This window comes from Setaria viridis, chromosome 6 (assembly GCF_005286985.2).
Source record: "Setaria viridis chromosome 6, Setaria_viridis_v4.0, whole genome shotgun sequence".
NCBI classification, from domain to species: Eukaryota; Viridiplantae; Streptophyta; class Magnoliopsida; order Poales; family Poaceae; genus Setaria; species Setaria viridis.
The window spans coordinates 20,464,373-20,488,069 of NC_048268.2; the positions used below are offsets into that span (position 1 = coordinate 20,464,373).

Sequence of the window (23,697 nt, forward strand, 5' to 3'; positions counted from 1 at the left end):
CTCTACCGCAAAAGAGTTTATACCTTAGGTTTCAATCCTATAAACTACACATGGCAATTCTAGGAAAGGTAAACGTGGAAAGATAAGTGTAAAACGTGATGCAGAAGGTAAATGAGGTAGAGAAGGCAAACTACCTTCACAGGGACACGGCGATTTTTATCGAGGTATCGAAAAGCAAAACTTTCTACTGGTCCTCGTTGTTGAGCCCCCTCTCAAAAGGAATGCCCGCACAAGGGCATAAGCTCCCTGGTTAAGTAAATCCGTAGCTGACGGGCCTTCCCCACACGCAAGTGGGTCTCCGCCTAGCCTCTCCCGGATGCTCCTTGCCGCTCTTCACTTCTGTAAAACACCAAGGACCTCTCCTCCCTTTCACATGCACTGTTGCCCACTCCACAAACACGGTTGGAGGGTCTCGCACAACTTATAAGACCCGAATTTACAACTCTGGGTACACGCAAGCACCGCTAATAAGGAGGTGTGCAAACCTCGCCTAACTCTAGACTAATCCCTAGGCGAGATTTGCACACCTTTTTTGTATCGATGCTTGCACGCATCAAGAATTGTAAATCCGGGACTTATAAGTCTTGTGAGATCCTCCAACCTCGTCTGTGGAGTGGCCGCTAGTGTTTGTGAAAGGGAGGAGAGGCCCTTGGCATTTAGCCAAAACTCTACCAAGTGAAAAGGGGCAAGGAGCATCTGGGAGAGGCTAGGCAGAGACCCACTTGTGTGTCGGGAAGACCCGTCAGCTATCCTACGGAGTTACCTGACTAGGGAGTTCATACCCTTGCGCGGGCATTCCCTTCTTTGGGAGGTGCTCCAACAATGAGGACCAGTGGAAAGCTTTTCTTTCCGATACCTTGGTAAAAATCACCATGTCGCCATGCCGGGAGTTTGTCTTCTCTACCTCATTTAGTTTTTGCATTTCTTATTGCATTTACTTTCCGAGTTTACCTATCCTAGAATTACCATCTGTAGCTTATAGGATTGGAACCTAGGGTGCAAAACTCTTTTGCAATAGAGATAGCAACATATAGAAAAACCTAGTGCACATCTAGATAGAAATTGAAATAGTTTTTTTATATGTGCTTGAAGCTTTAGGGTGCGTTTGGTTCAAGGGACGAAGTGGGACGGAATGAGACGATCCCACTTCATCCCGCGTTTGGTTTGGAGATAGGTAGGACGGGAACATCCCAACAACGGAATATTCCTTCAATATCCGGGATGACCCCGTCCCTCCAAAATGAGCGGACGGGGTCATCCCTCATTGCACCTGTCTCGCTCCGTTCTCCTCCGTCTTCGATCAAGACTAGCAAGCATTGAAGCGGGCGAGCTGCGAATAGGGACCGGCGAGTCAGCTCCGCCGCGGCCAGCGCGCGCGAGCTGGAGCTCCACAGCCGGTGGCGGGGGTGAGCTCGAGCGGTACAGGAAGAAGAGATAAGACTAGGCTGACGGAAGAAGAGATAAGGCTGTGTGGGGGAAGAAGTAAAAAGGAGCGGGTCCCACAACTGACAAGTGGGTTCCATACAAAATTGTACCTAACGGTGTGAAATAACGGTGTGAAATGAGCATCCATACCATCCTTTGCGATCCCTCGTACCAAACAAAAAACTAGGACGAATTTATCCCTCTCAACCAAACACACTCTTAGATTTTACAACACCCAGTTCACCCCTTTTAAGATATCGTAATCCCTTCAGGGACCATCCCAACTCACGTTGTCTCCAAACTAAATACACTTTATTCCTATACGCTTGTACAAACTTGTTACTACCCCGTAAAAATAATTTTTGTACTAGTGTTGCTTTGTCTAGAAGGACCTTTATAAGGGCAATATCCTCTAAAATGTCAATGGGAATTGAACATTTCTCACAAACTTCAATAAAATTTTCTGGGGGACCCAAATCCAACGAACGAAGATTGGTTTGTATGCTCCGGGAGGGAAACGCAAAGGAACCTTCAACTTTCAGCATCGATACAGCCTACACGCACCCAAGTAGGCAAGTAGCCAATCAATGTCGTAAACTCGTAACCTGCTCGCTTGTGGCCTGGTGCGGACACCACGCCATCTGTTTCACCGAGTCGATCGGAGGCGACGCGAGATCGATGGCGCTGTGGGACGCGCTCGCCCCAGCCGGGGCGGTCGCGCAGCTTGTCGGCACGGACGCCGCGGGCCTCGTCTCGGCGACCCTGCAGGCCGTGCGCACGGCGCGCCGGAACCGCAAGGAGGGCCACACGCTGGCGCGGCGCGTGATGACGGTGGGGGACCTGCTGCAGCTTGTGGTGCAGCATGGTTCCTCGTCGGAGACGATGCGGCGACCGGAGGTGAGGAAGGCGCTGGAGGGGCTGGACGGCGCGCTCCGGCGGGCGTACGAGCTCGTGGAGTCGTGCCAGGAGCGCGGCGCCGTGTACGGGTTCGTCATGGCCGGGAGGTAGGCGGAGCAGTTCCGGGACGTGCAGGCCGAGATCGACGCCTACCTCCTTTGTCGGGTCAGCCACATCGACATCACCATCCGTCTCGATCGGATTTTCCGCATGCTTGTCCCTCCGGACTCCTCCCAGCAGGTGAGGTGATTTACCTACTCATGTTATCACTTAGTTTGGCATCTGGTACCAAAATTTATATTACTATCAACTTTTTATACAAAAGATCTATATCTTTTTAAAAGTGATAAGTGATTCTCTATATGAGTTTCAAACTAAAGTGATTCTGTGATTAAAAATGATTCTCCAGGATAGACTCTATGGATAAAGTTATTACGCATGTAAAAAGTGAATGAAAATAAGCTAGAGCCTTCAGCTCCTAACATATTAGTTCATTTTTAAAAAAAAAATCGATCACTTAGCATAATCACTTTTCAAAGTGCCATTTGGTAGAGAAACGCCTCTGGGATTTTCTTTTGAGCTACTCTTGAATGTCTCCCAAAAGGCCCGAACTTATTTTTCTTTCTGCTTGGTCAGTAGGTGTGTGTTGCCATTTGCCAAACCAACTTGTAAGTAAGATGATTCAAGTTTATTCCCGCCTGCCTATGTATTGCCTGCAGAGTCCAAGAGACATCAGTGACAGTCAATCATATTCTGTACCATCATCTCACTTAACATCCCATAACTCTCAAACAAGCGAAAGACATTCGCTAGGCATAAACGCATTATGGTTTTCATTGATATGACACCTACGGTGGGGGGGGGGGGGGGGGGTACTATACCACAAGGTGTAGAGTGGGCTGTGACTCTGTGAAGCAACTTTGGTAACCTATTTATGTTCAGTTTTCTTTGTTTAACTTTTATAAGGCTGGTGAGTTCTTATTTATTAGTAAGAAACTTATGGTCTTCCTCTTAATTTTCATTTCGAATCATTAAATGGAACTCTTATTTCAGGAGTTGGAGGTGGTACCAACCGGTTCTCCCACGAGCCATTTGGAACCTCAAGCTAGGTCAGATGTTTGCAGTGATTTATTTATTTGACATATCATCAACCTAAACCCACTCTACCCTGCATCTGTTCATTTTAGACGAGACTCTGATGACAGAAAGTTGTTTTTATTTTAAGACATCAATTTCTCTAATTAATAATAGTACCAACTGCCATACATCATTAATAGTTGATGTTTACTTTGTCCATTTTGTTGAACATGGAATTGATGGTTTGCAGCTCCGCTTTTTCTACAACACCGCCTGGCAGTCATACCTACTACTTACCTAGCCCATAATTGAGGAATTTTTCAAGCCAACTACATATCTAGAAATGTTAAAAAAATAGTAAAATTGGTACTTTTTTTGTTCCAGGAAAAAGTTTTTTTTGTTCCTCTGCTAATGGTAATGAGGAATCCGAATGTCAACTTCTAAAAGCATTAGAAAGCAACCAGTATTGAACGAAAGAACCAAAGAGAAACTTGACCATGGGAACATCCCCTAATTAACTTCATCTTAAAGGAAGGGAATACCAAACCTTGGCTAGCGAGGAGCTTGCTGAAACTAGCGAGTGCCCTAGTGGCTAGGTAACGCGCTCCACAAGATCGTGGTAGCTATTGGGGGTGGTGTATCGGTTGCTAAGATGCAGCGTCCTTGGAAGGCTGTAGTCGGGCCGTGAACGTCATCTCCATCCACCAATCGAGTTATCCCACGCCCTCTCATCGAAAGATCGGGAATCAACCCTAGCGGGTTCTTATCAGTCAAATATTCCCAATTTGCTCCCGACAGCTACTTGACATGTCCCTGTGTCAGTCCAAACTGTTTCACACCTTTGGCATGTCATTCATTTGCCTATGTCCCATATTCCTCTCGATGGCATTGTAGGTACTACGCAATACCACTACCAAGTGAGATTAGACCAGTAGCACATGAACCAGTTACTTTTGGATATGTGGATCCCACCTTGTTGGCACATTTGACTTGCCATGCAATTGCCTATGTATCATGTTCCCTTACATGACCTTACATGTACTCTTGAAGACCACAAGTCACAAAGCACATGCCTTTCATCTAACACGCATGTAATGACACAAACTACATGGATCATCAATGAAGTTTACAAGTTAGTTTAAAAATTGACACAAACTAAACTGACACAAACTATATCATTTTTTTTGAATTATGAAACTTTCCTTTTTCATATTATCATAAAATATAAACTTTATAGATTGTGTTACGTACAATAATATAGTTGATTTGGATATGGGCTTTTATCAGTGCATTTCGCCCTGTGAAACGGCCCGGCCCAACAACACCTCTTGTCCAACACTGAGAAAACCTGCTACCCCTTCCGTCTGACTCCATCCGCATCGCGCCGCCCCCGTTCGAGTCCACAGCACCACCCACCCCACCGCATCGCATCGTGCCGCATCGCATCCCGCCGGGGAAGGGCTCGCGCCGCCCCCATTCGAGTACGCAGCGCCGCCCTCCTTGATCTCGCACTCCTTGATCTCGCCTGTGGCGAAAATGGTGGAAGTTGAGGCGCCCACCCAGGAGGTCAAGCTATTCGGTCGCTGGTCCTTCGAGGACGTCCAGGTGGCCCCTCTTCTCCTCCCCTCCTCTCCCACCTTCATCTCATCAATGTATCTATGTTGCATGCTGAGGTGGCGTAGGTCTTGGTAATTGGGCTTCCAAGTGATCTGATTTGCTAGATGTGGCGGATTAGAGGGTGGTTTGCCTAGGTTCTCCTTGCACGTCATGACTGTAAAATATTGATTGCCGTTTTTGGTTTTGTGGTTGTCTTGAAATAGGTCTGGTATTCTCACTGAATAAGTTAGGGCTTCATCTTTAATTATATCATCACATAATATCAGGTACCGATATGAATTAATGTCAAATGTTAGATTGGATACGCTTTATATTGCCTTTCTTTACGTTAGGTTTATCCGACTCGCCTCGCTTCCTTTTTGTGCTATCATAGGCACCTAGTTTAGTATCGTGATTATAGAACTTACTTACTTTTTCATCAATGGCCTTGGTTGCTCTTTGGCTGTGCTTGAAATCAGTCGCCCTTTTGCCATATTTTGTTGTGCCAAACCAAATTTGTTGATCAGCCCTAGAGGCTACAAGGTTGTGAGTAGGCAAGTCAAATTCACATGCAGGGTTCAAATTTCATTAGTACATACCTGGATCAATCAGTGAACGTTGAATTGTGTGAAAGGCGCTAGTAATTTCTTTTACTTGGTGACAAATTGATTCCTATGCAGTTTTTAGGTAGTTGTAGTCTCTGTATTCCTGGGTATCCATGGCATGTAGTTTGGTCATTATATCACCATAGGCCTTTGACACCTATAAAATTGTGATTAATTCAATGATAGCGGTTCATAATATGATGATGGCAACAAAAAGATGAGCGAAAGTTATACCGGCTTCCTTACTATCTTGGATGGATAGATGAATGGGTCATGAGTAAAGCTAATGATAGGGTCTTCAAAATCTGATTTATCATCAGTGTTATCCTCCAAGGGGTCATTAAAGTTGAGCTCTACCCAGTGTTACCCTGGGATGAATGGATCTGATTAAAAATTTTGGACAAATATAATTTTTTCCATGTCATGTTGTATTGATAAATTGATCACAAACTCTATTGTTGCAGGCAAGATTCAACTTACTGGATTGAATGGTGCAGGTGTAATTGGATCAATTCCCGTAGGTGGTGCATGCTCCTTCTGTTGCGCAGGTGGTGTATGGTCCTTCTGTTGCACTGAAGAATTAGCTCCGTCCCCATCGACGTCGAGGAGAGGGAGGAGGCGTAAGAAGAGGCAGACGAGTTAGGATCAGGATTGATTAGATGGGGGCTATTTATTTATATAGGGATTTGTACTCAGCTCTTCAAACTCTGTTAGGATCCTCTTCAAACTATATGGATATCCTCTTCAAACTCTTCACGCAGGCTCTACCAAATTAAATATGGCACCCGTTGGCAGGTTGGAGTCTCGGACTGGGTTAGCAGGTTGGAGTCTCGGACTGGGTTGGAGTCTTGGACTGGATGGATTCCTTCATGTTCACGTATATATGGCACACGTCTTATTTTCAGCATGATGTCATCGAAGCAAATGCCAAAGCTGTATTTCACGTGACTAAAACTTGTTTATACATTGACAGTCGGATACATTTTGTTGCCACTGTCATCTGTAATTTTACAACACTAGAACACTGCATTTCGTAATGGAGCACATATTCAAAGATTATAGCAGTGCCTGATCTTTGGCGTCTGGGTCGCCATCATAGGTGTGAATACTATTTGCTTGCCCATACCTCTCGGACTGGGATGGCAGGTTAGAGTCTTGGAGGTGACGGATAGAGTTTTGGAGGCTCTTGATGACTCTATTTACATACGACTGGATGAAACATAACACTCACAGAGAAGAAGAAACGGAAAAATAAACTACACCACATCTCAACAACACACGGGCAGTTAAGCTAGTATTTTGCTCAGTTCTATGAGAAGACTTGCAATACCACCAATCAGTTCTATAAAAAGATAACACTACATCATGCTGACATCACCAATCATTACACAATTCTACCTTGCAGTAGTATTTCAGGCAACAACATGCTTCATTCCACGCAAACTTCAGATAGTAACTTGTAAACATCAAGATGCCTACGAGTACAAGATGAACTGATGAATAAAGGGTCCAGCGATGGCATAGCAGAATTGTTCACCACATAGAAAGCTAACAGCAGTCAGCAATGTCTTAGTAGAGCCTGCCACAGCAATCAGAGGCACCACAGTAGCAATGCTTCACCTTCTCCTTGCCATTCTGGTCAAGGACTTGTCCGACCACCTCATCCTGTCCTGCCAGTCTTGAATATTTCTAGTGGAATTTTGACACCATGCTGACAAAGCAGTGGCAGAACATCGTGCCGGCCGTCCAAAAATGCAGGGTCCACCTGTCATGGCACAAAAGGACACCAAAAGTATTTTTTAACTGTACAAAATACAGATTACAGAAGTAACTTACAATGAGGTTATGCAAAATTGGAATGCAAGGAACCGGCAGAACATATAGAATTGTGTGCTGCTTGCGAAAAAAAGAGAGAAAAGGATCTATTGATGCCAAAATAAAAGAGATGAAACAATATGCATGTTAGAAGTATATTCTTTCTTTTAACAGATGAAACTGAGCTGTAGGACGTGCAAATTTTAACAATCTTACTTGCAAATTTTCAAACAGTTCCCCATAATTCATGGCTTGCCTTCCACCTCTTGTTGGATCGCGGAGCACCTTTCTAAACAATCTTCACCAGATCAAGTACTTTGGTGCCACAAGGCTGGTTGGTTACTGAGAAATGAGTCGGCAATGGCCCAAATGACGTCTCCTCTTCCATCCCATGCTCCTGCGTGTCTTCTTTCAAAATATCATCAAGTAACTTCATTACCCTCTTTGTCTCACCTTGGCTCCTATAAACTTTAAATAAAGTACGATTGCCCTTTGAGCGAAGGGAAGGTAACGATCCATTTGTTCTATCCAAACATGCGTGTTGGTACGCATCTCTGTTGGGAAAGCACTCTTGGCATTCATAGTCCACCTCAAGTAAACACAACAAGGAGGGATGCTCTCTATACGAGCATACTTCATAATGCAGAAAGTATGCGCACACAAAATTCCTTCCCGCTCCAGCTTCATCAACCAACGATGACCCAAAGGTACAAGTCACATGAAAACAACACTTGCAGCCTTGCAATGAAACCTCATACCCCAAACACCCATTCTGCAATGTCACCTCTTTCACCGACCAATTACTTGATTTTTTAATCTGCAAGCTCACTTTCTGGAAAATATTTGGTGTGAAGATTTGCGTAGCACTTTTCTCAAGAACATCAATAGAAATCTTAATGAATTGGATAGAACACAGTGCCTTGGCATTAAGCTCAATTTCATTCTGACGAATGCGTGATAGGCAGAACTTGTAATGCTCCATTAAATCAACTAGGGACATCTTTTGGTCTAAATGGCTGTGAAGCCTTGAGTTTAGACTCTCACTCCTCTGATTGCTTTGCATGCCCAAGAAATGTCTCCCTCTTGTGAACGTCGCAGCCCACTTCCTTCTAAGTTCGTACATCCTGTTTACCCATAGGTTATCTTCTTTGATATTATGGGTACCAAAGACTATCAAATTCACCCTCCTCCATTGCATGGTATATGAACTTTCTGAAATCCTTCATCTTTGAACCACGGAATCATTTCAGCATGTTCTGCTCTATGTGTCAACTGCACAATCTGTGATCTGCATCAGGCATGACAATCTCAATAGCTCTCACCATCGCTGCGTCCCCATCAGTGATCAAGGATTTTGGATGCTTCTGGTGTATCGCCTCCAGTAAAGCCTCAAGCAGCCACACATATGACAAGATACTTTCATCGATAATATATTGCACCCAAAGACAACTGTACTTTGATGATGGTTAACTCCTATAAAAGGGACAAAAGGAAGATTGTACCGGTTCACGCGGTAAGTGCTGTCGAATACAATGACATCTCCAAAAAAAACCATAGTCTATCTGCGACTATGGATCCAACCAAAATAGGTTCTTCAACCTGCCTAGTGCATCAACACCATATGTGAAAAAGAACTCCGGATCTTTCCCTTGCATCTAACACATATGATTCAACACAAATTCTGGGTTGCTTTCTTCAACCTTCCCTTCTTCTACCTTGAAAAGAAATTGTACAAGTCCTGCGAAAGAAATCCAATCTGTCCTGGACCACCGTGGCTCGTCTCCATTATGTCCATGATCTGAAATGGACGCAGCCCACCTAGCCCCAGCTCGATTGCCTCCGCTTTCTAAGGATCATTAAGCCCTCGATGAGACCGCAAAATAAAAGCATGCTCTGGTTTTGCAAGGGCATGTGTATGGACATCCCACTACTAGATTTTAGGGCTATTGCCACGGCCATCATCCCATCAACTCAAATTTCGTTGCAACAGGTAGGGGTTATTGCAACGGTTTTGAGTTTTCGTTGCAACCGGTAGGCGTTATTGCCACCATTTGAAAATACGTTGCAATAGGTATGCGATATTGCCACGTGTGTTTTTCGTTGCAATAATTAATTTTTTTCATTGCAATATCGACGGGTTATTGCCACGAAATACACAATGTTGCAAGACTTTGACATTTTTGCAACGAATTTATCACGTTACCACATAGCCCAAGGCAACAACGGAAAATCTGTTGCAATAGGTCGGTGTTGTCGCAACAAGTTGAAAATGGTTGCGAGTTGCTGAACAAATTGCCACGATTTTTTTACGTTGTTATAAAGTTTTTTTTGCGTTGCAATATGTAAGGGTTATTGCCATGAAATACGTAATATTGCAAGTAGGAAGCAATATTGCAACAAATTTGTTACGTTGCCACATAGCTCATGGCAACAACAAGAAATTTGTTGCAATAGATAGGTGTTGTCACCACGAGTTGAAAAATGGTTGTGAGTTTTATTTCAGAAAAATTAAAAGATGCGCAATGAGAGAATCAAACCAGGGTCTCCAGAGTTTGGACTCGAGCACCTCACCACCACGCTACGCAATAGTTGGGTGATGGATAGGAGCTGAAGTAAAAGAAATAAATTATATGTTAGTTACAGAAATAAATAGTCCATCAGCAACAACCAGACTGGACGGCACGCATAGCGGAGGTGATTCAAGAGCAATTCGGTTTAAAACCGAAGATGCAAACCTACACGTACAAGACACCATACCCATCTACTTATGACTTACTGCCGTTTCCCCATCGGTACAAAGTTCCCGATTTCACCAAGTTTTCGGGGCTGGATGACACCTCAACTGTAGAGCACGTGAACAGATTCATCATCCAATGCGGAGAGGCAGCGGCGCAAGATGCTCTACGGGTGCGCCTTTTCTCGTTGTCCCTATCCAGGTCGGCCTTCCAATGGTTCGCTACACTGCCACCCAACTCAATAATTACGTGGGCTGATCTGGAGAGGCAGTTTCAAAAATACTTCTATGCGGGGGTACATGAGATGAAGCTTTCTGAGTTAACCAGCCTCAGACAGAGAAGTGACGAACCGGTATCCTCGTATGTGCAGAGGTTCAGGGAGATCAGGAACAAATGCTATTCCCTAGCCCTGACTGATGCACAACTGGTCGACATAGCCTTCTAGGGTCTCCTGCCTCATATCAAGGAGAAATATGCTTCGCAGGAGTTTGAGAGCTTGAGCCAAATCGTGCACCGATTGTCGGGTCAGGAAACACGCCCCTTTGATCCGCGAAGGAACTTCCAGAAGAAGGTGGCGTACTTAGAGGAGGCTGAATCCGACGAAGAAACAGAGATCGGCCTGGCGGAATGGGTTAAAGGAAAAAAGCCGATATCGTGTCCGTTTGGGAAAAAGGAGCCGGAAGCATTCGGTTTCGACACATCAAAGGCCGATAAAATTTTCGATCTTCTCCTCCAAGAAGGATAGATCAAGCTCTCACCATACCATACAATCCCATCGGCTGACCAACTGAAGAAGATGAAATATTGCAAGTGGCATAACGCCACCTCCCACGATACAAATGAATGCAAAATCTTCCGACAGCAGATACAATCGGCCATCGAACAAGGCAGGCTCAAATTTGAAGTCCCAACAAAGCCGGTCAATCCGATGAAGATTGACCAGCACCCCTTCCCCACCAACATGGTTGACACGGGGAAGAATTCGCTCCAGACCAAGGTGCTGACATCTGAATCGACTAAGAAAAGCGGCGTCGTGGACCCCAGAAATCAAGCGGCACCCGAAGACGTCAAGGGGAAACGGCGGATGGAGGATAAAGACGACGGATCGGGAGAACCACGCAGGCCCGTCACTTCCCAATTTTTGCTCAACAAATATCAACGGCAACAAGAACGCTCAAGATCCCGGGAAGAGGCGATGCGGTGACATGAAGATCACTGGCGATGCCCATTCTTCATCCACTGCTGGGAAAGCAACCTTAGGTTGCCATCGGCTGATAATTGCCCTGAGTGCAACGGCCCGTATCGCAATAGTCGGCCATTCAGGAGGTCTCGCTCCAGAGATGGAAGGCCAGAGCCGATCAGTAGGAACTGGCGCGAACAAGAAGACCGGCGCCTTCCAGTGCGTGATTGGCTGGGGGGCAGAAGTGACCGATATGACCGGTCAGAAGATAGGCGTGAGCGAAATGATAGGCTGGGGGGCAGATTCGATCGGCGCAGCCAACCGGAAAACAAGGTCAGCGTTCACGATCGGCTAGAAGAGATGGCCGATGCTCGGGTATCAGACGAGAACCCCTTAGGACGCGAACCAGAATGGGAACGCGCCAGGCCACGGACTAAACCTGTGAATCCCAGGTGGTGCCCTAATGGATTGACTAAGTCTCAAAAACAAAGAATTCAACGTCTCCGCCAATGGGAACAACAGGAAGAAGAGCAACAACATACGATGGAAGAGAAAAATGGCAGACCTCAGGTCTGGCGCCCCAGAAGAAATGACAGGGGAGACGATGAATCGGCAGCCGACATCAGCATGGTTTTCATACTGCCGATGGAATTCATGACTCCTGCCGACCGACAGAACATGTCGGCAATAGAAGAGCAGATGGCGCAATTGGCTTTAGAGCCAATGACAGCCACGTTCGAGAAACCCAAAGATGACAAACGACAACACCTAAAGGCATTGTTCCTCAAGGGGCATGTCAACGGCCGACCCATCACCAGATTACTAGTAGACGGAGGAGCTGCTGTTAACATCATGCCATACACCATGTTTCGGAAGCTAGGGAAGAGTGATGACGACCTGACTAGGACAGACATGATGCTCAAGGACTTTGAAGGCAACGTGTCGCCCGCCCGCGGCGCACTCTGCGTTGACCTCACCATCAGCAGTAAGACCCTTCCTACTACTTTCTTTATTATTAATGGCAAAGGGTCCTATAACATGCTACTTGGCCGAGACTGGATACATGCAAATTGCTGCATCCCGTCTACGATGCACCAATGCCTCGTACAGTGGGTCGGCGACAAAATCGAAGTGGTCACCGCCGATTCTGCATACAGCGTCGCGACAGCCGATACGCAGCAATGGAGCTGCGAGAATGTCAAGTGCATATCCGAGAGGATATGGGACACTGATTTCTTGAAGGTGTCCGATTTTGGTCTACAGCCGATCCGAGCAGTCGGCTCCGAAGATTCAGATTAAATGGATCAGTTCGTCCGAGAAGATGGGAAGCTAGGGCACGGGTTCACGTCGGCCGACTCATTAGAAATGATAGATTTGGGCGATGGCACCAAGCCAAGGCTGACGTACATTAGTGCAAATTTGGATCCAGAATACAAATGTAAATTGACAAATTTATTACGAGAGTTTAAAGAATGCTTTGCTTGGGATAACCATGAGATGCCCGGATTAGATCGATCTATTGTCGAGCACCGGTTACCCATAAAGCCGAGATATCGGCCATATCAGCAACCCGCATGGCGGTGTAATCCTAAAATCCTACCCGATATAAAGGCCGAAATAACGAGGCTAATCGAAGCAAAATTTATTCGGCAATGCCATTATGCCGAATGGATCTCCAACATTGTACCGTATACAAGAAGAACGGAAAGCTCCGCGTGTGCGTCGATTTCAGGAATCTCAATCAGGCCACGCCGATGGACGGATACCCAATGCCGACGGCCGATGTGCTAATAGATGCCACCGTGGGGCACAAAGTTATTAGTTTCATGGATGGAAATGCTGGATATAATCAGATACTAATGGCCGAAGAAGACATACCCAAAACGGCCTTCAGATGCCCGGGTCACCTTGGTTTATTTGAGTGGGTGGTAATGACTTTCGGTTTGAAGAACGCCGGCGCTACGTATCAGCGAGCCATGAATTACATATTTCACAAACTTATTGGCATCCTGGTGGAAATTTACATCGACGATGTCGTAATCAAATCAAAGGGACAACAGGAACATCTAACTGATTTGCGGCAGGTACTGGAATGCACGAGGAAACATGGGCTGAAGATGAACCCGAACAAGTGTGCTTTCGGTGTATCCGCGCGGACAGTTATTGGGATTCATGGTTCACGAACGTGGGATAGAAATTAACCGGAAGACCATAGCAGCCATCAATAAAGTTGTGGCACCGCAGAATAAGACTGAGTTGCAGTCCCTAATCGGCAAGGTTAATTTCATCAGACGATTCATATCTAATCTATCCGGGCGTATCCAAGCCTTCACACCATTGTTAAAGTTAAAACCCGACCAAGAGTTTGTATGGGGAGAAGAGCAATGCAAGGCACTAGAAGATATCAAGCAGTACTTGGTCTCGCCACCAGTGTTGGTCCCACCTCAAACTGGTAAGCCGTTCAAACTGTATTTATCAGCCGATGAACGAGCTATCAGGTCGGGTCTGGTCCAGGAGTTTGAGGGAAAGGAACGGGTAATATATTATGCTAGCAGAAGACTTCTGGACGCCGAAACAAGGTATCCCCCAGTAGAGCGGCTATGCCTATGCCTTCACTTCTCATGCACCAAACTCAGGCACTATTTGTTATCAGCAGAGTGTGTAGTCGTATGCAAAGACGACGTGGTAAAATACATGCTGTCGTTGCCGATCTTGAAAGGACGAATCGGAAAATGGATCTTGGCTTTATCGGAATTCGATCTACGATATGAATCGGCAAAGGCCGTCAAAGGTCAGGTTATGGCCGATTTCGTTGCCCAGCACTACGGACCAGAGACCACCGTCGTGGAACCAGTGCCGTGGACCTTATATTTTGATGGTTCGTCATGTGGGGTTGGATCAGGAATCGGCATCGTTTGCATATCGCCTTGGGGGGCAAGCTATGTGTTGACGCCAGATTTTGACACGAGTAAAATCGGCGTTAGAAGAGGAAGAAATTAGAAGATGCGGCGAGACACAGGACGACAACTTGAAATCGGCCGATTGGTGCTACAGTAGATGATCGGCCGATTGGTGCTACAGTCGAGGATCGGCCAATCGACCTTTGGAGCTCCGCCTCGCCCGACCCCTGAGGCCTGGGATCGGATACGCCCGACCCTCTGAGGGAGGATCTCCGCTTCACCTGACCTTAGGTCCCAGGGTCGGAGTAGTCAGAGCCCCCGACATGTGGGTCCTAATCGGCTGTCCCTTGCCGATGAGGTGAATAGAAATCGGCCGATTAGGAGGCCGGAATAATTGGGCCGGTGTGGGCCTAAAGAGGATTATGAAGATAAGGAGGGAATCAGCCCATGAAGAGCGCGATAATCGACCTAGTACGAGTCGTACTTGTGAATATTCGTTTTCTGTTTAAATTTAGGGATAGAGTTTTAATCGGATAAGAAGTCGTTTGTAATAGGCTATAAATAGCCACCCTTGTAGATCTGTAATCATCAACTCAATATAACAAACTACTATTTCCTCGTACTTACTTTCAAGCCGGCGACTTCGCCAATACTTTTTCTTCTTTTTCACGAGTTCGTACGGGTTGGCAGGGCTGCATCAACTTGACCTCCGGCCGATTTTGTAAGTTCCGCTTATCGAGTAAATTCTAAGCTTTGACTTCGGGCACATCGCTGTCGTTTCGTTTAGATTTATTCACCAGTTATCGATATTTACTAGAATTCTAGGTTTTACGTGTCGTTCTGGTTTTATCACTAGTTACCCAGCTAGGAATCGGCAATTTCGGCTCTTCTTGCACTTCGTCATTTAATCTATTGTATTTTATACATAGCCGATTAGATCTGTTCCTAGTGCTGCTACTGTAGCGTTGTTTAGATTACTTCAGTGGTTTTCTTTATCGACGTTGCTTGGTAATCGGTCGCATTATAGCCAATTTCCTCATTACAGCAAATCGGCCGACTCGCTGATAAGCTTTCTCGAAATCGGAACCTTAGCCGATCGCAACCTGTGGGATTTGACACGTTTCTCTCCTTGCCAATCAACAGGTCAGATTGGCTGGCACGCCACGCGAACCGCACCAGGGCGATCACCCGAACAGGAGCTAAGCAGATTCTCCTGGGTCGTGTGTCCGACGCTGGGGATTCGATCAGTCGATTTCTAGCGCCAACACACTTTTGGCACGCTCGGTGGGACCAATACAACCGCCACTATGTCGAAAGCTGCTGAAGTCTCGGAAGATAACGTCATCGAAGTGACAGAAGCAGACCTCAGGGACGACTAGAGGGAAGAATTGGAGAAGCAGACGGCATACTACCGGAAGGCATGTCTGCAATCCTTCAGTCGCACCAGGAGCGGAGAAACTGTCAAAAAAACTCCGTTTCCAACTCCCCGCCAGATCACAATCACCGAGGACTCGGACAAGATGTCCGAGATGGTTCAACAATCTGTCTATCAAGCTTTCATCGATCAATCCCCGGTGATTTCTAATACGGTATACAATGCCGTCATCAGCTCGTTAGCTAGCGGCGTATCTCAAGGGTACCAGGGGCTGGTATATGCTCCACCAATTACGGCTCTGAACAAGAGTTATTCAAATGCACCTTATTCGGCTTCTCAGCCGACCCAAATTCCAGTTGGAGGTTCTGGCGCTTCCTCATCATCGATCCCTATGGGGTCTAATGGCGCGCAATATCTCCAGCAGCGTCCCATTCAGTTGTCCTCCGCGCAGTTTCCGCCTTTGAATCCAGCGCCTTGGGGGTTACACCAGTGATGGCCGCCCAGGATCAACCGGCCAGCCATGGAAGTCCTCAACTCCAGGCATCTTTCCAGGCGGCCGTTAGGCCGATCATGCCACAGTAGCAGCCTGTCACGCCAGAGATGAGCAGGGCGGCGGAAACAACGGAAGTACTTCGGGGCGTTGCGCCGCTCGTGCTGTATGATGAAGCGGGCGGCTCATTCAGACAGTCGACCCCGACTGCGCAGCCGGTTATGACACATTAGACACCGCACGCTTTTACTCATCATCAAGTCATCCCGCCGCCAGTATACCAGCACGTACCAGTTCCCCAGCCGATAGTACACCAGTAACAGCCAGACTGGATAGCGCGCATAGTAGAGGTGATTCAAGAGCAATTCGGTTTAAAACCGAAGGTGCAGACCTACACATACAAGACACCATACGCTCCTACGTAAGACTCGCTGCCGTTTCCCCATCGGTTCCCGATTTCACTAAGTTTTCGGGACTGGACAACACCTCAACTGTGGAACACGTGAACAGATTCATCATCCAATGCGGGGAAGCAGCGGCGCAGGATGCTCTACGGGTGCGCCTTTTCTTGTCATCCCTGTCTGGGTTAGCCTTTTAGTGGTTCACTACATTACCGCCCAACTCGATAATTACGTGGGCTGATCTGGAAAGGCAGTTTCACAAATATTTCTACGCCGGGATACATGAAATGAAGCTGTCCGATTTAACCAGTCTCAGGCAGAGAAGCGACGAGCCGATATCCTCATATGTACAGAGGTTCAGAGAGATCAGGAATAAGTGCTACTCTCTAGCCCTAACTGATGCACAATTGGCCGATATAGCCTTCCAGGGTCTCCTACCCCATATCAAAGAAAAATACGCCTCACAGGAGTTTGAGAGCTTAAGCCAAATCGTCCACCGGTTGTCTGGTCAAGAAGTACGCCCTTTCGATCCACGGAGGAACTTCCAGAAGAAGGTGGCATACTTAGAAGAGGTTGAAACTGAAGAAGACACAGAGATCGGCCTTGCGAAATGGGTTAAAGGGAAGAAGCCGATATCGTGTCCGTTCGGAAAGAAGGAGCCGGAAACGTTCGGATTCGATACATCAAAGGCCGATAAAATCTTCGACCTCCTCCTCCAGGAAGGACAGATCAAGCTCTCGCCGTACCATACGATTCCGTCTGCCGAACAGCTGAAGAAGATGAAATATTGCAAGTGGCATAATGCTACCTCCCATGATACAAATGAATGCAAAATCTTTCGGCAGCAGACACAGTCAGCCATCGAGCAAGGCAAACTCAAATTTGAAGTTCCAACAAAACCGGCCAAGCCAATGAAGATCGACCAGCACCCCTTCCCCACCAACATGGTTGATACGGGGAGAAATTCGCTCCAAACCAAGGTACTAACGTCCGAATCGGCTAAGCAAAACGGCGCCGTGGACCCCAGAAATCAAGCAACACCTGAAGACGTCAAGGGAAAACGACGGATGGAGGATGTGATGATGGAATGGGAGAACCACGTAAGCCCATCACTTCCCAATTTTTGCTCAATAAATACCAACGGCAACATGAACGCTTAAGATCCTGGGAAGAGGCGATGCGGCGACATGAAGATCACTGGCGATGTCCGTTCTTCATCCACTGTTGGGAAAGCAACCTTAGGTTGCCATCGGCCGATAATTGCCCTGAGTGCAACGGCCCGTATCGTAACAATCGGCCGTTCAGAAGGTCTCGCTCCAGAGATGGAAAGCTAGAGCCAATCAGCAGGAACTGGCGCGACCAAGAAGACCGGCGCCCTCCAGTACGTGATCGGCTGGGGGGCAGAAGTGACCGATATGACCGGTCGGAAGGCAGGCGCGAGCGGAACGATAGGCCGGGGGCAGATTTGATCGACATGACCGGCCAGAAAACAAGGTTAGTGTCCACGATTGACTTGAAGAGATGGCTGATGCTCGGGTATCAGACGAGAGTCCTTTAGGACGCGAACCAGAATGGGAGCGCGCCAGGCCACAGACCAAACCAGTGAACCCCAGGTGGTGCCCTAATGGATTGACCAAGTCTCAAAAAAGAAGAATCCAACGTCTCCGCCAGTGGGAACAGCAGGAAGAAGAACAACGGCATACGACAGATGAGAAAAACGGCAGGTCTCAGGTCTGGCACCCCAAAAGAGGCGACAGGGGAGACGACGAATCGACAGCCGACATCGGCATGGTTTTCATACTGCCGATCGAGTTCATGACTCCTGTTGACCGACAGAACATGTCGGCAATAGAAGAGCAGATGACACAATTGGCTTTGGAACCAATGACAGCCACGTTCGAGAAGCCCGAAGATGACAAAGGACAACACCTGAAGGCGTTGTTTCTTAAAGGGCATGTCAACGGCCGACCCATCACCAGATTACTGGTAGACGGAGGAGCTGCAGTTAACATCATGCCATACGCCATGTTCCGGAAGCTAGGGAAGAGCGATGATGACCTGACCAGGACAGATATGATGCTCAAGGACTTCGAAGGCAACGTATCCCCCGCTCGTGGCGCACTCTGCGTTGACCTCACCATCAGTAGTAAGACCCTTCCTACTACTTTCTTTATCATTAATGGCAAAGGGTCCTACAACATGCTACTCGGCCGAGACTGGATACATGCAAATTGCTACATCCCGTCTACAATGCACCAATGCCTCGTGCAATGGGTTGGCAACAATATCGAGGTGGTCACCGCCGATTCGGCATACAGCGTCGCGGCAGCCGACACGCAACAGTGGAGCTGCGAGAACATCAAGTGCATATCCGGAAGAATATGGGACACTGATTTCTTGAAGGTGTCCGATTTTGGCCTGCAGCCGATCCGAGCAGTCGGCTCCGAAGACTCAGACTAAATGGATCAGTTCGCCCGAGAAGATGGGAAGCTGGGACACGGGTTCACGTTGGCCGATTCATTAGAAATGATAGACTTAGGCGATGGCACCAAACCAAGGCCGACATATATTAGTGCAAATTTAGATCCGGAATATAAATGTAAATTGACAAATTTATTAAGGGAATTTAAGGATTGCTTTGCTTGGGAATACCATGAGATGCCCGGATTAGACCGATCTATTTTGAGCATCGGTTACCCATAAAGCCAGGGTATCGGCCGTAACAACAGCCTGCACGGCGGTGTAATCCTAAAATCCTACCAGACATAAAGGACGAAATAACGCGGCTAATTGAAGCGAAATTTATTCGGCAATGCCGTTATGCCGAATGAATCTCCAACATTGTTCCAGTATACAAGAAGAACGGAAAGCTACACGTATGCGTCAATTTTAGGAACCTCAATCAGGCCACACCAATGGACGGATACCCCATGCCGATGGCCGATGTGCTGATAGATGCCGCCGCAGGACACAAGGTTATTAGTTTCATGGATGGAAATGCTGGGTACCATCAGATACTAATGGCCGAAGAGGACATATCCAAAACGGCCTTCAGATGCCCAGGTCACCTTGGTTTATTCGAGTGGTTGGTAATGACTTTCGGTTTGAAGAACGCCGGCGCTACATATCAGAGGGCCATGAATTACATATTTCACAAACTTATCGGCATATTGGTAGAAATTTACATCGACGACGTCGTAGTCATATCAAAAGGACACCAGGAGCACCTGGCTGATTTGCGACAGGTACTGGAATGCACGAAGAAACATGGGCTGAAGATGAACCCGAATAAGTGTGCCTTCGGTGTATCCGCCGGACAATTCTTAGGATTCATGGTTGATGAGCGGGGGATAGAAATCAACCGGAAGACCATAGTAGCCATCAATAAGGTCGTGGCCCCGCAGAATAAAACTGAGTTGCAATCTCTAATCGGCAAGGTGAATTTCATCAGGAGATTCATATCTAATCTGTCTGGGCATATCCAAGCCTTCACACCATTATTAAAGATGAAGCCCGACCAGGAGTTCATATGGGGAGAAGAGCAACGCAAGGCATTAGAAGATATCAAGCAGTACTTGGTCTCACCACCAATATTGGTCCCACCTCAAAATAATAAGCCGTTTAAACTATATTTATCAGCCGATTAACGAGCCATTGGGTTGGCTCTGGTCCAGGAGTTCGAGGGAAGGGAATGAGTAATCTATTATGTCAGCAGAAGACTTCTGGACGCCGAAACAAGATATCCTCCAGTAGAGCGGTTGTGCCTATGCCTTTACTTCTCATGCACCAAACTCAGGCACTATTTGCTATCGGCAGAGTGTGTGGTCGTATGCAAAGACGACGTGGTAAAATACATGCTATCACTGCCGATTTTGAAAGGACGAATCGGAAAGTGGATCTTAGCTTTGTCGGAATTTGATCTTCGATATGAATCGGCAAAGGCCGTCAAGGGTCAAGTCATGGCCGATTTTGTTGCCCAGCACTGCGGACCAGAGGCTACCCTCGTGGAACCAGTACCCTGGACCTTATACTTTGATGGATCGTCATGTGGGGCCAGATCAGGGAACGGCATCGTCCTCATATCGCCTCGGGGGGCAAGCTATGATTTCTCTCTGCCAATAGAAGCATCCGCCACTAACTACCAAGCAGAATATCGAGCTGTGTTGAAAGGGTTATAGTTATTAAGGGAAGTCAAGGCTGATGCTGTCGAAGTTTTTGGGGATTCCATGCTTATCGTGGACCAATTAACAGGGAGGTCCGAATGCAAGGACGATGTGTTAAGGATTTATTACGAGGATTGCCTGCAGCTTCTGAAAGAATTCAAATCTGCGGTTATTAAGCACATCCCAAGGAATCACAATGAAAATACCAAAAGCTCGCCCAACATGCATCTGGGTATCGGCCGATTCAAGGCGCTATGGCTTTAGAGCTCGCGGCCGATGACTGGCGAAGAGAGATCGCCGATTACCTGAAAGATCCATCTAAGAAAGTGGATCGGCGGGTGCGATTTCATGCTACCAAATATGTGTTACTAGAAGACGACTTGTTCTACCGAACAATTGATGGCGTCCTACTCAAGTGTTTAGGCACGGAGGACGCGAAGACTCTGATGGGAGAAATCCACGAAGGAGTGTGTGGAGCCCACCAATCGGCACATAAGATGAAATGGATGATTAGGAATAATGGGTACTACTAGCCGACGATCCTCGAAGATTGCTTCAAATATTATAAAGGATGCCAAGATTGTCAGAAATACGGGAATGTCCAACGTGCGCCCGCATCGGCCATGAATCCCATTATCAAACCATGGCCGTTCAGAGGTTGGGGAATAGACCTCATCGGCCAAATCTATCCTCCGTCAAGCAAAGAGCACAAGTTCATTCTGGTAGCCACAGATTATTTCACCAAATGGGTGGAGGCGATTCCGCTAAAGGCCGTAACATCGGCCGCTATGGTTGACTTCGTAAGGGACCATATCGTCTACCGTTTCGGCATTCCCCAGACCATCACGACCGATCAAGGAACGATGTTTACATCAGGAGAATTCGAAGAGTTCAAGGCCGATATGGGAATCAATTTGTTAAACTCCTCTCCGTACTATGCCCAAGCTAATGGCCAGGCCGAATCTTCCAACAAAGGGATAATTAAGTTAATCAAGAGGAAGATAGAAGAACAGCCGAAAAAATGGCATTTATGTCTGACCGAAGCCCTATGGGCATACAGGATGGCTTGCCATGGGGCCACCAAGATGTCCCCTTATTAGGTGGTATACGGTCACGAGGCGGTACTACCATGGGAATTGAGGACAGGGTTGAGACGCACTTCACTCCAGTATCAGTTGGCGGCCGATGATTACTCCTCACTCATGAAAAGGGAACTTGATGACTTGGTCGGCCAACGATTGAGAGCTTTAATAAGTATTGAAGAAAACAAGAAGAAAGTGGCCAGATGGTATGATAAGAAGGTCAAAGTCAAGCGGTTCTCTCCGGGAGACCTGGTATGGAAGTTAGTGCTGCCGATCGGGTCAAAAGATCCTAAATTCGGTAAGTGGTCCCCTACGTGGGGAGGGCCGTATAAAATCGGCCGATGTGCTCCAGGAAACACTTATATTCTAGAAACAATCGAAGGAGAAGAGTTTACTAGGGCTTTGAACGGAAGGTACTTGAAAAGGTACTACCCTAGTATATGGGTCGGAGCATAAGGATCAACCATGATGAACAAACACACAGCCAATACAAAAGAATCGCCTAAAGAGAAAACATAATCGTCCAAATCGGCCGATATATTATTCGGTACGGACGATGGGTTACACGGCCAACGCGGTACAAGTCGCCCTTAGAACAAAAAATAATTAACCACGCCTCTTCTTAAGTTCTCTCTCAACCCGACCTAGTTCTATCAAAAGACAGATGTGCCGTTCTTCTATATCTTTCATCGCGGCTTCCGCTTCAACTTGACGGGGAAGAGGATGACTCCGGTCCATTGCCGGACGTGATGTTCCTGTTGCTGCATCTTCAAGAGCGATTTGACGAGGAAACGTGTGACTTCTGTTGGCTTGAGGTCGCCTGTGGTCGTTGCCATCAAGGAAGTCCCAGATCCGTTGGACATCGGCAGGAACGTGCTCCTTGAGTTCTTCACGATGAGCCCTGATTAGATCCTTGTCTTCTTGTGACAATGATTCGTCGGAGTACACGAGCCCGATGATTCGTTCGAGTTCAGGACTAAGGCGCCATGGCTGGGAAAAGCAACAATATATATAGCCGCCGAAGATGTGATTCTTTTCAGAAGAATTAAACTGAGAAAGAGGATGATGGCAATCTCTTACCTGATTAACAGAGGAAAAGGAAGAGGATGAAGAAGACATGACTGCAAAGCGCGCCGACGGAAACAAGTCAGGGAAGATAAGGTCGAGTTAAATGGGTGCTCTCAAAATGGAACCGAGGCCGGTATTTATAAGCAAAGAAGGCGTGGATGTTTGGTAAGACGCGTCCCATCAGAAGTAAAAAGGGTAGTAAATAAGGGGGCGCCACGAAGGACGGTCAAGGGAGGCATTAATGTTCGTACAAGACTACCAGTGCTTTTACAGGTTGCCCAGAAGGGCGTTGATAGCCACGATCGCTCGATGCCGGATCTGATCGGCCGAATCCAGGACCCGTTGATCATCCTCCACCGATCCCGGGACTTCTGACATGTGGCGGTAGAGTTTGAGAGCTTCGTGAGCCAGGTGCTGCCTCTCCCGCTTCAGATCGGCGATTACGGAAGGAAGGTCCTGAAGCCTCTTCTCTTCGGCGGTTATTTCTTTGGTTACCTGCTCCATCTCCTTGGCAAGTTCTGCTCTTCGGCGTTTGAGGCGATCTATCGTGCCGACGATTCCAGGGCGAGAATCTTCCAGAAAGTGGATCTGTTGATGCACCTCTTGAGCTTGACGCTTGTACAGATCTTCTTCTTCACGAGTCTTGGTCAGCTTGGTGCAATCGGCCATGTGACGCAGGGCCCTAAAGACCGGAATCCTCATTGACTCGATATACGCAGCCGACGCCAAGGCCTCTTCCGCCTCTTCTGGTACTCGCCCGCTAACGTCACCAAAAAGCTGTCGAATCGGCGAGGCATCTTCTACCAATCGGTCGATGTCCTCTTGAAGAAGGGATCGTATGCCTGCAAGCTTGGCACGGACGTCATCAGGAACGGAGCTCAAAGTAAC

General features: G+C 47.2%; 2 long non-coding RNA genes across 2 annotated transcripts; one reads left to right on the plus strand and one right to left on the minus strand.

Annotated features, from left to right (window-relative positions):
* The first annotated feature begins 2,422 nt into the window (after nucleotides 1-2,422).
* Nucleotides 2,423-6,664, plus strand: LOC117860488 (uncharacterized). Its single transcript, XR_011898620.1, has 2 exons — nucleotides 2,423-2,562; nucleotides 3,376-6,664. It is a non-coding gene; the product is annotated as an uncharacterized lncRNA (long non-coding RNA).
* Nucleotides 2,557-6,221, minus strand: LOC117860490 (uncharacterized). The gene is made up of 5 exons (XR_004641500.2): nucleotides 6,081-6,221; nucleotides 5,835-5,968; nucleotides 5,595-5,757; nucleotides 5,428-5,531; nucleotides 2,557-3,035 (listed from the first exon to the last, which is right to left on the minus strand). It is a non-coding gene; the product is annotated as an uncharacterized lncRNA (long non-coding RNA).
* Nucleotides 6,665-23,697: the final 17,033 nt, after the last annotated feature.